General features: G+C 44.0%; 1 non-coding gene across 1 annotated transcript; it reads right to left on the reverse strand.

The window, feature by feature from the left end:
- Positions 1–5,645: 5,645 nt before the first annotated feature.
- On the reverse strand, positions 5,646–5,718 carry TRNAR-UCU (transfer RNA arginine (anticodon UCU)). Its single transcript has one exon. It is a non-coding gene; the product is annotated as a tRNA-Arg (tRNA).
- Between the last annotated feature and the right edge of the window lie 10,562 nt (positions 5,719–16,280).

Consider the following 16,280-nt stretch of genomic DNA (forward strand, 5'->3'; position numbering starts at 1 on the left):
TATTGGGCAATCTGGTAGATGCCTGAATAAAAATCTTCGGGAGCACAATAACAACATGAAGACACATACCGGCAGCAATTTAGCTTTGCATGCCAAATATTGCAAGTGCGTGCCTTTTTTGGATAAATGCTCAGTCGTTGCTAAGACTAGAGATAAGATAACTCGCGAAATTGTGGAAGCCGCACAGATTGCTGCCTTGCTAGATAGCTGTGTTAGTACACCGTCCATTTTCTTGTCTAAACGAGAGCTGGCTTTCTTGGGTTCAAAACATCCGTGATCTCCCATTTTTTTGCATCTTTTTTTCAATTTATTACCTTTCTCTTCGGTCAACGCATGCGCTACTTTTGCTCAGGTTCCGTTCGACATGATTGTTTTTGGTTTTCTTCGTCAGTCGGAAGTTAGCGCCTGGGTTGTGGTTTGTGTTCTCTCCCCTTTTGTCCGTCGTCCTGGTGTTGCGCTTCTCGTATGGTATGGATCGGTACCGACTTGCCCAAATGTCTACCCTGGTAAATGCTTTTTCGTAATCAATGAGTGCTACATATTCCAAGCATTTTTCTACCACCTCGTTGACGGTATACGGATACGATCGATAGTAGAGTACCATTTATAAAAATCTACTTAATCCCGTAGGCTCGACATCCTCAACGATGTCTCGAGAGAGAGACGCCGCTAGTGGGTTTCCACAGCTCCATGAGTTCCCGCTCTCCAAGAAAGGCCTCATGAAGATGTGAATCACTGGCTTGAACTTTTCGATTCTCAGCAATAACGAAGACAAGATAAAGAAACTTTACTTCATGCTGCATGCATCTACGGTATCGGATGAGACCGTCCTCGCTTATGTCGAAGAAATGAAGAAGCTTTTTCGACGCACTGATCCTGACATGACCGACAAGAAGAAAGTCGAATTCTTATTGTGACAGCACCTTAAAGATTCACTTTTTGCAGGCTATAGTAACACGCCTACCAAAACCTCTGGCCTAGTTAACGCAAGTAACGCCAGCTATCGAGAAGACTAATGGCCTAGAATGCATCAGTACAATCCACCATTTCAAGTTTTCTCCGCAACTTTCTATCACTGTATTAAATGCATGCGGTGATAATTTCCGGGACCTCATCAATGATGTTCTTCAGAAAGAGCTGCATCGGTTTGTGACGTCTTAAAAACAGCGCGAGGTGAGTATTCTGGAGCTTAAATGAATAAGAAAAAAAAAATCTGCTTTAAAGAAGTCATAAACACCACCCCCGCACTGGGTGAAAACTTCCTTTTGGAACTAGATATGTAAGGAGCGCATTGATTGTATCGGCCACCAAAACATATTACAAGAATTAAGCAAAGTCAACTGCGAGGAGGAAATATGTAACTGCGTGAACCAGAGGAATAGGAGAGATCTGGTCACGTATGGTGCGTATGTGCAACAAGAATACGCCGCGGGCCTCCGTAGTTTTCCAGTGTTACTCAAAACCACAATGCTAAACTTAGCAAATGAGCTATTAACCAGCAAAAGATATCGGCTTCACCTTCTATGGCGATGACGTAATCGTATGGGCTATTCTTTTTCTCTATGTCGTCCTTCTGCTTTTGAGCCACCAACCTTTCAATCAGTTTTTTGCTAAACTGCACCGCAGATTCATTCACCCGACCACTAGATAGACAGATAGGAATGAGGGTGGAAGGCAGGGATGTTAACCAGAAAGGCCTCCGGTTGGCTACCCTCCACTGGGACACAAATCCTAAGGCCTGATGGAGGGTGACTGCGTACGCATCGACATCCCGATGGATACCATCATATACAAGTATTCGCCGCGAGATCGACCTAGAGGTGGCGCCACCGTCGCTCTGATAGTGGGGATCGGCAGCCGGCGGCGATCGCAGAAATGCACGCGGCGTATCTCTGCTTCCGAGTTTACGGCGGGTTTTTGGCGATGAAAACGTGCCTTCTACAATGCATTAGCGATTTACTGTTTAGAGTGTTCTAATATTGCAGAAACAAATATTTCGCCAATGCAGAAAGAAAAAAAAAAATGCGCGCGTTTCAGGAATACAAGGCACGCAACCACCCGTCTTTTAGGTTTACTGGCATCGCTTTGAACGCTTTTTGCGTTGTACGGCGCTCACAGGCCTGATATTTGGGCCTGAACATGACATATCTTATCGCCTTTTCATTAGCGTGCGCGTGCCTTACACGAGTGAGACAGGCAAATTAAGTGTCAAGCCCACGCAAATACCAGGTTCGTGCTCTGACTTGCAGTACTTTAGAATGAATCGAGGCAGTCTGGTTCATTATATCGTACTTGACTCGAGGATAAAGCAGGCTAATAATGTAGCACGGACAGCGTACTACTCGGCGGGTTGCCGTAGACTGAGTGGACATCAACTGTGTCTAGACAACCAGGCGCAAGTATTCGCCAAAAATGAGATTATTCTGACAGTGTACAGGAAATCTCACCGCACAGGAAAGCTGACTGCTCACGAGTAGAGCGGTGAACGGATTGAGTTTGTCGAGCTCGCAACAAGGCGGATGCTTCGTGCGGCAGATAATCTGGTAGTGTTGCAGTGTGAAATAACTCTAAATACCGATGGTTAAGCACGCGTATGAAGCTGTTTTACTCCCATTGGCAGAAACAACCAGTCTGCCCGAAAGACAGCACAGACGAAAGGGGCTCTAATGATTATAATCGGCTACCAGTGTACATTGATCTACGTGTATTGTGTAATATTCAGTGTAACAGGCGCTGCAAAGATTTGTTTTCAAACGTTCGAGCATTTCTCTAAAGCGAAATGTGCACATTAACACTGTTAAGTCGGATGCGCAGTAGGCTTCAACAGAAGATATATATATATATATATATATATATATATATATATATATATATATATATATATATATATATATATATATATATATATATATATATATATATATATATATATATATATATATACATGACCCCTCCGGGGTGGCGCAGTGGTTACGGCGCTCGACTACTGTTCCCAAGGACGCGGGATCGAATCCCGGCCTCGGCAGCCGCTTTTCGATGGAGGCGAAAAGCAAAAGCGCCCGTGTGCTGTGCGATGTCAGTGCACGTTAAAGAACCCCAGGTGGTCGAAATTTCCGGAGTCCTCCACTACGGCGTCTCTCATAGCCTGAGTTGCTTTGGAACGTTAAACCCCACAAACCAAACCACACACACACACACACACACACACATATATATATATATATATATATATATATATATATATATATAGGATTAACGCGCCGTGCGACATCGGCTATATGACGAATGATGTAGAGGCGGGACTTGGTGTCGTTAACCACGTGGGATTGTTTAACGTGCAGTTAAATCTCGCAGCTAGCCGAAGAGCGCCTTTCGGAACGACCGAGATCGAACCCCCTGTTCTCGAAATCGAGCGCCCGACACCGCGATATAGATTTAACAGCAAAAAAGAAAAACAAAACAAAAAAAAAAAAACGTACTGAGACAACTCTATCGTGGATACAGAAGGCACATAGTGGCTTCTTCAAACTGGATTTTGCTATGCAGCAGTCTGCGGTCGCATGTTCCAGTTTTTGCGGTATTCCAAACAGAAACGGGAATATACAGTTTTTGAGCGTTTGCGTTAAGTTGTATTGACGGCAGCAACCTGTTTTGCTTTGACACAGCGCCTAACGACCGCAGCGCTTTGTTTGAGACATTGCTTGTCAAAGAATCTCAAGCGCTGAAGACCGCGATGCATGATGTCCTTACCTGCGTGACATACTCGATATGCGCAAGTATTTTTTTTTATTGGTTAATATTTCTTGTGCATGAGGCAGATAAGAACAAGCGCACAGGAACCGCGGAACAAGCAAAAAACACCCTTGTGCATACCGCACGCGCGCACGTAATTCACTGCGGGCTGGCACGTGACGCGAACACGCATCCACACTGGGTAGGGTTCGCCGCTATGACACTAGGCGGCGACTCTGCTCGATCTAGAGGCCAATATTATGTTCAATTGTTTCTTCGGATTTACCGCACACTGCAAATGTATCATCTAGGTTAAGTTGCTCTTTGTAGTTGTGGGTTCTAAGGAACTCTCACCTAGCTTCAAAATGTAAGACACTGCCTATTGAATTATCGAAAAAAGTTTACCTCCTGACCTGCCTTTTCAAGTTTCGATAAATTTCTATGCTCTACTTTTCTTCTATGGAATTTATCCTATCTGCAAATTCTCTGTATTTTACCCATATTTATAAAGCTCTTTATTTATCCATCCTTGTTCCCTGCATACATTCTGGCTACTTTCCTAGATTTTTCCCCCGCGTTATATAGATATGGGTACTTAAATAATTTAGCTGCCCATCACTTTAACAGAACAGGAATGCCACACCGGTGACTCTTGATAAAACTATTGCCGGTACTCCTGGCCTCTGTAATCATGCCGAATAAAGGCTGATGCTACTCTCATGTTAAAAAGGAACCTGTGCCATGCGGTAAAGGCAAATATTCTTAACGCTTACCAACTTCCGATAAAATTCGATTAATATTGTTATACCCGTCAAAAAAAAAACAGGAATGAATACTGCAAGTTTCACTATCCATAATACTCGAACCTTTCCCGGCCAGCGAATTATACAGTAGATTGGGACAAAATATGGAAGTTCCACTTAAAATCTAAAACGGGGATTTACTTTCTATTTCATCAAGGTTTTACTTCGAAAACTTCGCTTTATTATAAGCGGAATAAAACAGGGGAAAATGCTTACATTCCTGCTTATGCCAAACTTGCATATTTTTGTGTCATTCTTTTTTTGCTGATTTTGGCTCGTTCTCCGGCTGTCTGTTTATTTGTGCATCTCACGTAAATTAACAATCGGTGTATCTGTATGGCTGTTTTTATTTCTAGACTAATAAAGCAATTTTCTGCTTTTTGATCCATTTTATGTTTTACCGCGTTTCTTAGCGCGTCTGCAATAATCCCGAAGTCTTTCATAAGGCATCCCTAAAGCGTGTCTCCGCTGCTTCACACTTATATATAAATATATACATCTGAAACGGGTCTAAACTAGCTTCGTCTGCTGACCTAGCATTTTAACCTATGTAGAGGGCCCCTAACGGGCTCTTTGTGGCAATGAAATGTAAATTATTGACTGACTGAACCGCCTCGAAACAAACGTTAAATATATGCCCGTCGATTGTTTCACAAAATAAAGACCGAAAATTCCCACTGATAGGGACAAATACTCATGCAGCGGTGGTGATTAGCATGACACTGGTGTGAAGAGTTTGATGTAGTTTTAGAAATTTTCAGCAAAATTCTTCTTTTTTTTCCTGTTCACACAGTTTCCCTTATATTCCTGAAACGTTTTTCATTCCACTTAAAGCTACCGAATTCGAATTCTCGGGCCATTCAGTCGTCGAAAGTGGGGAGAATACGCGAAGCGCACACAGGAAGTTTACACACCTTCTCGCTCTCGCTCGTGTAACAAAGTACAATTTCTAACTAAACGGCAGCGAACGTCTTGTGCCTATGAAGAGCGCCGCGTAATCAAAAGAGAAAAATGCCCTTAATGCGTTGCTACTGGAAATCATGAAACAGCTATAGTACGAATTCACGAGCTTTTGCATGATAAAAGGTCAGCCATCTTAATCCACAGTATCATCCCTGCCGGGATTCGAACCCGGGACCTTTGGATTAGAAGTCCAACGCGCTATCCACTGCGCCACAGGGACTGTTTTTTTTTTTTCTGGCACAGTATTTATTATACAGAAAGGGTTATGTACCACAGACTATCTCCAATTCCATCAGCCATTGCTGAGATGCACGTGTTGCGCTTCACGTGTCGCGCTTGACGGAAACTAGCCACAAGCTACTTCTCATTATACGCCTTGCCGGCGCGCATTCACCTCCTTTGATCTTGTACTTTTGAGTGACAGCCGCGTGGAGCATTGCAGCCGAGCTCAGAAACGACAGCTGGGCGCATTGCACGCTTCTACTAAAAACCACGCACTTGATAGTTTTATTTCTCGCGTCTGATAGCGCAACGTTATCAAAATAACTAATGAAAACCACGCCCCAAAAAATGAATAAAAGAATTGGTTATAGTTAACATACTTAACTGGTCATAATTTTTTTCGATGGGAAATGGTATAAGTTAACGAAATAGCCTACAATTTCTTGCGAACATTATGTTTTTACAAATATATGACCGCGAACCCTTGTCATTATTTGTTGCTCATGCCAGCCGCTAGCGTGCGGCCTTATCACTTGGCATGTACAGGAGAGAATTTATGTGTGTCCTTTGTTTATTTACGCCCAGTGTCGCCGAGGTGCGGCTTTATCATCTTTCATATAGGACAAAGTGCGCCGAAACGTATCTATATTGATAGCAGCCACTCGCGTCTTTCCCAGAATCTACTATGCTCTTCTAGTCACCTTTAGCAACTCTATCTGAATGATTCTTCGTCCACTTTAAGGTGTGCACTGACGAGTGCAACGGGCATTTGGTCGTCGAGGAGCCTACTTGCGGTTATCGCCTACGCCTGATTGCTTAGTTGTTTGGTAGCGCAAGTCAGGCCCATACAAATGTTGATTTCAGTGCTGCTGCACCTGTCTCTTCTTCTGTGCCCAAAGCCCTGTCACCACCACGTGACATGTGGTGAACGTGCACAATCTTGTCTACATAAAGTACGTGCATACAACCGGAGATGGCTCCCGTCGAACAGAAACCACGCGTGGTTTTCTTTCAGCCCACAAGCTCCCACCGTCCAATAACGGCTTGACGAAGATGTGAAAGGTTGTCTTGAACTCTTCTAAAGCATGGCGATATTAAACCCTAGGAACAACGATGGGAAGCTTAAGAAAGTGTACGCGGGAGGTCTGCCCAGACATGCTTCGAAAGTCACGAAGTTATTTGAAGTACAGCGAATTGTTCAAGAAGTTTATTTTCTAGGACTTAACGAGTTAGAGTTATTAGAGTTTCATATGAGTTTGTGGTCAATTACAGCACCAGGGTGGCCAAATCCTGTTCTGGTGAGGGAGTGCGTTTCCGGAGGTCGTCGCCGGCCTCAAGTCGCACCCCAAACCTGTTCAGACAATTCCATCGACACACGGATATTTTGATTGCGAAACCATTACTTCGCTATGTTCACAGATTTCTGTCCGCAGACCGAGTCCAGAGGCTTCGTCCTCAGACCGCATCCGGAGGCCGAGGCCGCAGACCGGTCAGCAAAATCGTGCCCGCATCAGTTGTGAGTAAATGAGAAGCCGTAGAGGTCCATGAGTGGTCTCAATCGATAGTTGGTGACGTAATGTTGTGTCCGAAAAATAATTAGGCCAATACGTGAATTAGGTAACTAATTAGAGGCAGAAAATGTAAAAGCAATGCTCTCATAACAAATTGCTTGGAGCTACATTTTAATGTATAATATACTAAAATAGTTAATTAAATCAGTCAATTAGGGCGACGTGAAAGATGTGACGTGACGCAACCTGAAATCGAGCTAAAAACGGGCATAGGAAGGGATTGGCGCGAATGTTAAAATACCAAAGACTAAAGTAGTTAATCAAGGCAGTCTATTAAGGTGACGTCAAGAATGAGACGTCACGCAACCGGAAGTAGAGCCGAAAAAAGGGCATAAGAAGGGATTCGCGTGCAATTTGAAAGTACCGAATACTAAAATGGGTAAAGAATATTGAATTAATGTGACGTCACGAAACTGGAAGTAGAGCCGAAAAGGGCATAGGAAGAGATTGGCGCGCAATTTGAATGTACCAAAGAATAAAATGGATAAACAAGAAATGAATTAAGCAATTAGAAGCAACCAACAGCAGTATCCGTGCTTTCGCATTACTCCAATGCAGATTCTGCAGTGCTCTTTATTTTAATCCTCGCACCACCGGAATTCGAACCAAGGTCCTCTTACACGCGGGCACTAGAGCTCGCTTATAGGGCGTATTCAGAAATATGGAATGGGAGCAGTTAGGGATAAGGGTCGATGGTGAATACCCCAGTAATCAGCGATTCGCTGGTGACACTGCCTTGCTAAGTAACTCAGGAGATTACAACAATAACTGATGAGCACGTTGCTCAGACATAGTTTTCGAGTGCAACGGCGCAATGGCACGAGTTGTTTCTTGTTCTGTGGCCTCGTGCCGTTGCGCTGCTGCGCTCGAAAACTATGTCAGGAGATTAACTGCAAAGAATGGATGATGACCTATAGACAAAAAAATCAGAAAGTTAAGCCTAAAAATCAATATGCTGAAGGCTAAGGTATTGTTCGACAGCCTCGAGAAGGAACAGCAGTTTACCTTATGTAGCGAAGCACTGGAAGTAGTAGGCGAATATGTCTACTTAGGGCAAGTTGTAACCGCAGATTCGGAACACGAAAGGGAAATAAAAAGGAGAATAAGATTGGGATGGAGCGCATTTGGTATGTATTCGCATGTTATGGCTTGTAGCTTGCCGGTATCGCCAAAGAGGAAATTATACAACCGTCGCATCTTACCAGTGCTCACCTATGTGGCTGAAACGGGGAGGTCGACAAAAAGGGTTCTACTTAAGTTCAGGACAATCTAGAGGGCTATGGAAGAAAAAATGGTAGGGGTGACATTAAGAGATAGGAAGCGCCTAAAGTGGGTTGGGGAAAAAACTGAAGTTATGAGCGACCTAGTTGAAATTAAGAAGAAGAAATGGGCATGGGCAGGATATGAAGTGCCAAGAGGGGACAATCGATGGTCTCTAAGAGTAACCAACTGGAAAACACAAGTGTAGCTTTACGCGGCAAAAAATTAGATGAGTGGATGGAATTAAAGCTCGAAGGTTGGTTGCAGCTATAGCACAAGACCGGGGTAATTGGAGGAATATGGTAGAGGCCTTTGCCCTGCAATGAGTATAACGAGATTGATGATAATGATGATGATAATGGCGATTTGTGTAGTGTTTCATTACTATTTAATTCCTCCGCGCCTTCTGTGACGTCCATCTCCTTTCCATCTCCACCGCGCCATGAGGGAAGGAAACAGGGCTGCGTGGTCACCGCAACAATCTTGCCCACCGAAATACAGATTCTTGTATTTTCTAGACTGCATGGCTGCATGGGTAAGCGAGGATGGAAAATAGGTTACTGCTTCGTCTCTGCACTTACCAGAAGAGACAGGTGAAATGGCATGATAGTTCGTTTGGATTTAATGACAGCTTTCTCTCAGGCATTGGGTGAAAAAAAAAAAAAACGAAAACATTTATATATATCAGAGGCACAGAGGGCTTGTTAAATTTGAGATCGGTTGACCGATAACTTCAGCAACGGCAGGAGGCGCAGGAGAGATTAACGGGTTTGCCTAATTGAATCAATTGCTCCGGAAAGTGAAAGAGGGGCTAAGTGCAACCATACCATGGCAGTCACTTTCCAAGCTGTCCCTCATCAAATTGCGTGCGCATGAAAAATGAAGAGAATGCATCTCGGCTTTCAAAGGTGTCCCTGCAAGCTTTATGGCTTTCCAAGCGGACTGGTCTCCCAATCGGCTACGGCACCTGCTACACGTTTCCCATCGTTGAAAGAACCTCAATTTTCGATCACGCGAGATCAGTTGTCATGCAAAGCCTAAAGAGCTGGTTCAGTCGAAAAGCCGTCGTAACACCTTAGTTTCGGCTCGCGTTTTTTTTTTTAGAAGTTGTCCGAGTTGTTCGAAATGTGGCTGGAAAAACGACCTGTACATGGTAGGTACGTGCTACGTAATAGACCGAATTGTGATGGGTGACTGCTTTTTATTAGCAAAGCCTTAACTGTTAATTAATTATCAATGAATAAAACAATGAGACAATAAATAATAATAAAATTTCAACTGCAACGTAATAAAAATACAAAGCTGACAAATAATAAAAACTAAAAGTGGCGACTCGTAGTATATCACCTTTCGATGGCAACGCTACAGGTACGTCCCCATGTTATTTCTTCGTCTGGAAGTGTCAGCCAGCAATAGCTTCGGAGAGTAATGCCGCGACGAGCCGGTCCCGCTGAACTTCCGAAATGTTCCGAATTCAAAAGCTGGCGCAAGTTTATTCAACTGGACCAGAAATCCTGAAATTAGCTGCCGCTGACTGAACTGATATCATTCGGTGAGAAGCAACGGTCTGGGAGCGAAGTGCTTTCCTCAGTGCACTTACGACTTCCTTGAAAGAAGACCTGGCTGGTGCCGTCGGCCACAGCAAGCTGCGGACAGTGGCATGAGCTTTCTCACCCGTAGCAGTTAAGAACACTTGAAGTTTCTTCTCATCCTTGATGTCTTTGGCAGCAGCGAATAATTCGAAGCGTTCCAGGCACACCTAGAAATCGCCGCTTTCCGACAAGAACACCGGTAGCGTCCCGACGGTTGTCATCTAAGAAGCCAGGCGTGCATCCCACCCTCCTCGCCACTTGTATCCAAACACCAGAGTCATGGAACAGGCTGGTTGCTTGCTAGTAGTAGTAGCAGTAGTATAAAACCTTTCTTTTTTTTTTCAAAATGGGAATGGGTTTAGGGGTTGGGGTCTTGAGCTGCAGGTGGTTTTTCTAGGTACAGGATCCCATTGGTTCTTGCTGCCTCTTCGGCCCGCTCAACCAGCGCTAGCCTATGTTCTAATCTGGCGGGTCGGAGCTGGACAGAAGCACCTCCAACTGCTCGACACACGGGTTTGTTATTTTGGGCTCTATCGGGAACGCCCGACAGCCCCATGTGGAGTTGTAGAGGGTGGCTATCTCCGCACCACTCGCATCCTGGAGTGTATTGCGTAGGCCAAATCTTACTGTATATGCAGTGACTTGGGTAAGAGTTTGTTTGTAGCCGCCTCCAGTTAGTTGCTTGATGTCTTGTGAGTGACTTGTAGGGAAGCGGGTATTTACGGCTTCCTAACTTCCAAAACATGGTGAGCTCTCCGTAACTGTTTGGAGTAGTGTTGTTTTCCCCATTGTCGTCGCTAGCTCGGTTTGTGTAACCTAGAACTATCGCGTCGATTTTAAGGCTTCCCTCCACTCCTCCGTGCATAGGTGCCCATACCACATTCAGCTTGTTTTTGAGTTTTGGCGCCGCCCTGAGGAGGGTGCCGGCCTGCCTGCTTATCTTTCCCCTTAGGAAGCTTCTGCATGCGGCCTGTGAGCCTGTTACTATTGTATAACTCTAGTTGTTTCTGCTTTCTTCCGTCATGGCTAAGCTATTGCCACCTCCTCAGCCGTGTTTATATCCCCGGTCATAATGGACATGCAGGATATTTCTTTTCCATCGTTATTAACGACTGCTATGACCGCTGCTTTTCTGTCTCTGTACGTGGAAGCACCTACGTAGAGGACGTTTGATTTCTTTGCTAGGTTTCGGCCTAGAGCTCTTGCCCTATCCTCTCTCCTCCCTGTGTTATGCAAGGGGCTCATGTTTTTGGTATAGGGCTGACCACGAACGTTTCCATAATCTTTTGTGGTATGTCAGTCAAATTTTAGATCTCTCTTATCGCGTTTCGGTGGCCAAATCTCGTTAGTACGTGCCTTCCTACATTGGATTGTGCTAGCCTGACTTTTTGAAAGAATGCGGCAGCTTCGCTGTGTTCTCTATAGGCGTTGAATACTGCTAGTTCCGTGAGCTAGGTGCCCATTTAGCAGCCTTAGCTACCTATTGTAAACTGCTGTTCCTTCCCGAGACTGTTGAACAATACCTTAGACATGCATATTGCATTTTAGACCCGCTTTCCTGTTTTTCATGTCTAAATCATCAGTTATTCATTGCAGTTCATTGCCTGAGTTACATATCAAAGCAATATCAGCGATTCGCAAATTACTGATGTATTCTCCATCAACCGTTATCCCCAATTGCTCCCATTCTAAGTCTCTATATACTTCCTCTAAGCAAGCTGTGAATTGTACTGGGGAAATCCAGTCTCCTCTCCTAAAGTCATTCTTTATTGGAATTTATTTCGTTCTTTACCCATAACTAAGGTTAGTGTGTAGCCTCTATAGGTACCTTCCAGTACTTTCATATACGCCACATCCACACTGATTTCGCAATGCCTGCATCACCGCCGAGGTTTCGACAGAATCAAATGCTTTCTGGTAATCAATGAGTGCTATATATGAGTGCTGGTTATATTCCAAGCATTCTTCTATCACTTGATGGTATGGATACAATCGATAGTAGAGTACCCTTTCCGAAATTCTGCTTGGTCCAGAAAGCAAGAAATCCTCAAAGATGCAATCAACGAAAAAGACAACGCTTATGGTTTTCCTTATCTCCAAGAGTTCCCCACTCTCCACGAACAGCCTCGTGATGATGTGGAAGACTGGCTTGACCTTTTCTAATGTGTAGCAAAATTCCCCTCCATGATGAAGCGAAGATAAGGCAACTTCACTTCATACTGCAGAGATCTGCCGGGATTTGAAATGGAAATCGTGAAGCTTTGCTGAAGGAAGGCGACACATTTAGGAAGAAGATTTTGAAATCTTCCCACTCAAAAACACAATCCTCAGACGAAACCGTCCTCGCCTATGTTGAAGAAATAAAGATGCTTCTTTGCCGCACGGATACCGACAGGATCGAAAAGAAGGAAGTGGCATTTTTATTGTGACAACACCTTAAGGATTCACTTATTGCAGGCCTGTAGTAACACGCCTACTCAAATCTGTGGCCTAGTTCGCAAAAGTAACGCGGACCATCCAGAACACTAATGACGTTGAATGCGCCAGTACAATTGACCATTTCAAGCTTTCTCCGCAATCGACTATCACGTCCCTTCACGTCTGCATGCACTGATAGTTTCTGGGACCTCATCCGCAATGTATTTTCTTCGGAAGGAGCTGCATCGGTTTGTGGCGTCTTAACAGCAGCCTGAGGTGAGTAAGTAAGTATTGTGAGGCTTAAAGTAATAAAAGCAAAAAAGAACAAGAAACAGTAAGCCTCTTAAGAGAAGTCATGGACACCACTTCCAAACAGGGCGAAAGCTTCTTCGTGGCGCTAGATCTGTAAGGTGCATTTGATAGTATCGGCCACCAAATCATATTATAAGATATAAAAAACTTAACTTCGAGGAAGAATCTTTAACTACTTGAACCATAGGAATGGGAGAAATCCGGTCACTTACGGTCCGCACGCCCAACAAAGATACACCGCAAGGATCCGTAGTCTCTCCAGAGTTATTCTACACCGCCAAGCTATACTTAGTCCAAAAGCTCTTAACACGCTAAGATATCGGCTTAACCTTCTATGCCGACGCCGTAACCGTATGGGCTATCCTTCTAGTCTATGTCTATCTTTCTGCTTTTAAGCCACCAAAATTCCACTTACTTTTTTGCTAACTTGCACCACAGGTTCATTCGTCCGACCACTGTTGTCTACAAACCCTAAGGCCTGGGGAAGGGGGGGGGGGGATGATTGCACCTGCATTAACATGCGGATGGATACCATCACATTTGAGTGCAAGATGTTCAACTTTTTCTTCTAATTTACCGCATACATGTATCTACACATGTATGGTTTCTAGCTTTGAAGCGGAAAAACAAACGCACAGAAAAACACACCCTGAGTGAAACAAAAATTTTAGGACAAGCGCTTACTCTCATCTATTTTATTTGCGACCATGCCAGAAAATATATAGGGAAGCGAAGATCATGCGCAGAAACAAACAACTTCAAACCCACCGGCTTTTCACAAAACACGCTCAAGATAACCAGATTTTCCTTCAAAAGCCTTATCGATGTTTCGCTGACGTACCTTCTCCCTTCTTCCTAATATGGTATGCTTCTAGCAGTTCTCGTGCCGCTTTGTCACGACCCCTTCCCATGATCTTATTCTCATTCAGCCGTGGCTCAAACGCCCCGCAGTCCGCGCAATGCTAAATTGGTTCCTCCGCACCATTGTGCATGAAAATCATCCCCTTGCCCGGTATTAACACAATGGCCTATTTGGCATATGTAGGTCTTCCCGAAGGTTAACGGAATCTCATATACGACTCCAGTAAAGCAGTTGGCTAACTTCTTAGCATGCTTCTTATTACAACCACTCTTTTTTCTGCTCACGAATGCGTGAGCAAAGTCGACACGTGGTGCATAATATTCTGCACACTTTCAGCATTATCGGAAGGGACTTGTTTTTACGCACGAAGTCCAGTTACATGATTTACAGAGAAGCTTAGCGCAAGAAAGGACGAGGACAAGAGAGGCACACAGTACGAGCGCTAAGCTTGTCCTCATCTGTTCTCGCTCTGAGTTCAGTCGTTCAGTCGTGTCCGACTCTTCGTGACCCTAAGGACCATGTCACACCACGCTTTCCGGTCTCTCACTATCTTCCTACCATCACATAACTTCATCTGCAGTGCCTCGAGGATGCCATCTAACCATCGCGTTCGCTGCCTACCCCTTCTCCGGCGACCCTCAACCTTTCCCAACATCAAATCTTTCTCCAGCGACTCCTCTCTTCTCATCAGATGAACAAAGTAGCTGAGCCTTAACTTTAGAATTTGACCCTCCAAAGCCTTCCTGTAAATCGTGTCCAACTAAGTGGCCCAAAACTCCAATTTACTCACGTCTCTTTACAGGGCTCGGGGCCGTTTTTAGATGTCTGTTTTACTTCAAGGGAGGGTAAAGTGTTTTGCGAGTACGCCCTGCGGGCACAGAAGGATCGTTTGCCCGACGAGTCTACGCACTCAAAAATTGTGAACAGACCTGTCGCGAGCCTGTGTCTCGGGTCTGCACTCATTGAGTCTTGCCCACATTGATGCAGTCCAGTTTTGATAAGAAAGGCATCGGGTACTCTTCGCCGGGTACCCCAGGGCGATCATCGAACCTGTTAGGGGGCCCTTCTGCAAAAAAAAAAAAATAAAAAGTATGAAAAGAAGCCTCGGTTGGGTAACAGAGCACACTGGAAAAGAACACGGCCAAACCAGTTGTGATTTCGTATCTGCACAAGGTTGCTCATCATGTGAAGAAGGTGGGAACTCGACATGGCATTCCAGTGGTGTTTTCAGCTTCAAAGAAGCTCTCTCGACTTTGCCCACGCATTTACTGTGCAGAAAAAAGAATGGTTGCAATAAGAACAATGTTAAGAAGCTTGTCAACTGCTGTACTGGAGTCAAATATGAGATTCTGTTAACATGCTGGAAGGCCAACATATGAAAATAGGGCGTTTTGTTAATTACTAGGCAAAAGGGTGATTTGTGTGCACAACGGTGCGAAGGAACCAATTTTGCTGAGAATTGCGCAGACTGTGAGGCTTGTGACCCACATCTGAATGATGCTAAGATTTTGGGAAGGGGTCGTGACAAGACAGCACGAGAACTGCTAAAAGCATACCATATTAGGAGAAGGGGGCAGAGTGCGTCAGCGAAACATTGACAATGCTTTTGAAGGAAAATCTGGTTATCTTGAACGTGTTTTGTGAAAAGCCGGTGGGTTTGAAGTTGTTCGTTTTTGCGAATATTTTCGCTTCAATATATATTTGCTGGCGTGATTCTGATGCTACTCTAGAGTTTCAAACGAAAGTCTGCCATGCAGTAAATGCTATTATTCTTAATTTTTATCAACTTCCAATTAAATAATTTGTTATACCCGTTAACCAACACCAGAAATCAATGCTTGCAAGCTTCGGTCTCCATATTACTCGAACCTTTCACGGCCAGCAAGTTATGCAGTAGAGTGTCACAAATTATGAAATACTGTTTCACTTAAACCTAACACGATGAACCAGTTCTCGTTCCATGTAGATTCCACTTCAGAAAATTTGCTTTATTATAACACGCAATCAAATCGGTGACAATGCTTTCATTCCAACTTCTGACGAACATACATGTTTCTGTGTTCTTCGTTTTGGCTGATTTAAACTGTTTTTCCGTCTCTTTCTTTATTTATGCATGTGGCGCAATTTAAATATCTGTGTATCTGTATGGCTATTTTAATTGCTTCACATTTTTTTTGTGCTCCTTGATCCTTGTTATGCTTTACGACTAGGTTCAGCATGTCTACAATAATGTCGAAGCGTTCCACAATGCATCCTTTAAGCGCTTCTCCCCTGCTTTATATCGATATGTATGGGATGGGCTTAAAATAGCTTCGTCTGCTGGCCCAACATTTTAACCCTTGTATAATGCTTCTAACGGGCTCTTCATGGCAATAAAATGTAAATAATTAATTGACTGATTGAACCGCCTCCAATCAAAAGTAATAAATGCCCGTCGATTGTTGCGCAAAATAAAGACCGAAAATTCCCACTGATAGGGACAAAGATTCCCATAGTGGTGTTGATTAGTTCGACATTGTTCTGAAGAGTTTTAGAAATTTTCAGT

The sequence above is a fragment of the Amblyomma maculatum genome, chromosome 8 (genome assembly GCF_055883805.1).
Source record: "Amblyomma maculatum isolate TAMU_Amacu chromosome 8, ASM5588380v1, whole genome shotgun sequence".
Classification (NCBI taxonomy): Eukaryota; Metazoa; Arthropoda; class Arachnida; order Ixodida; family Ixodidae; genus Amblyomma; species Amblyomma maculatum.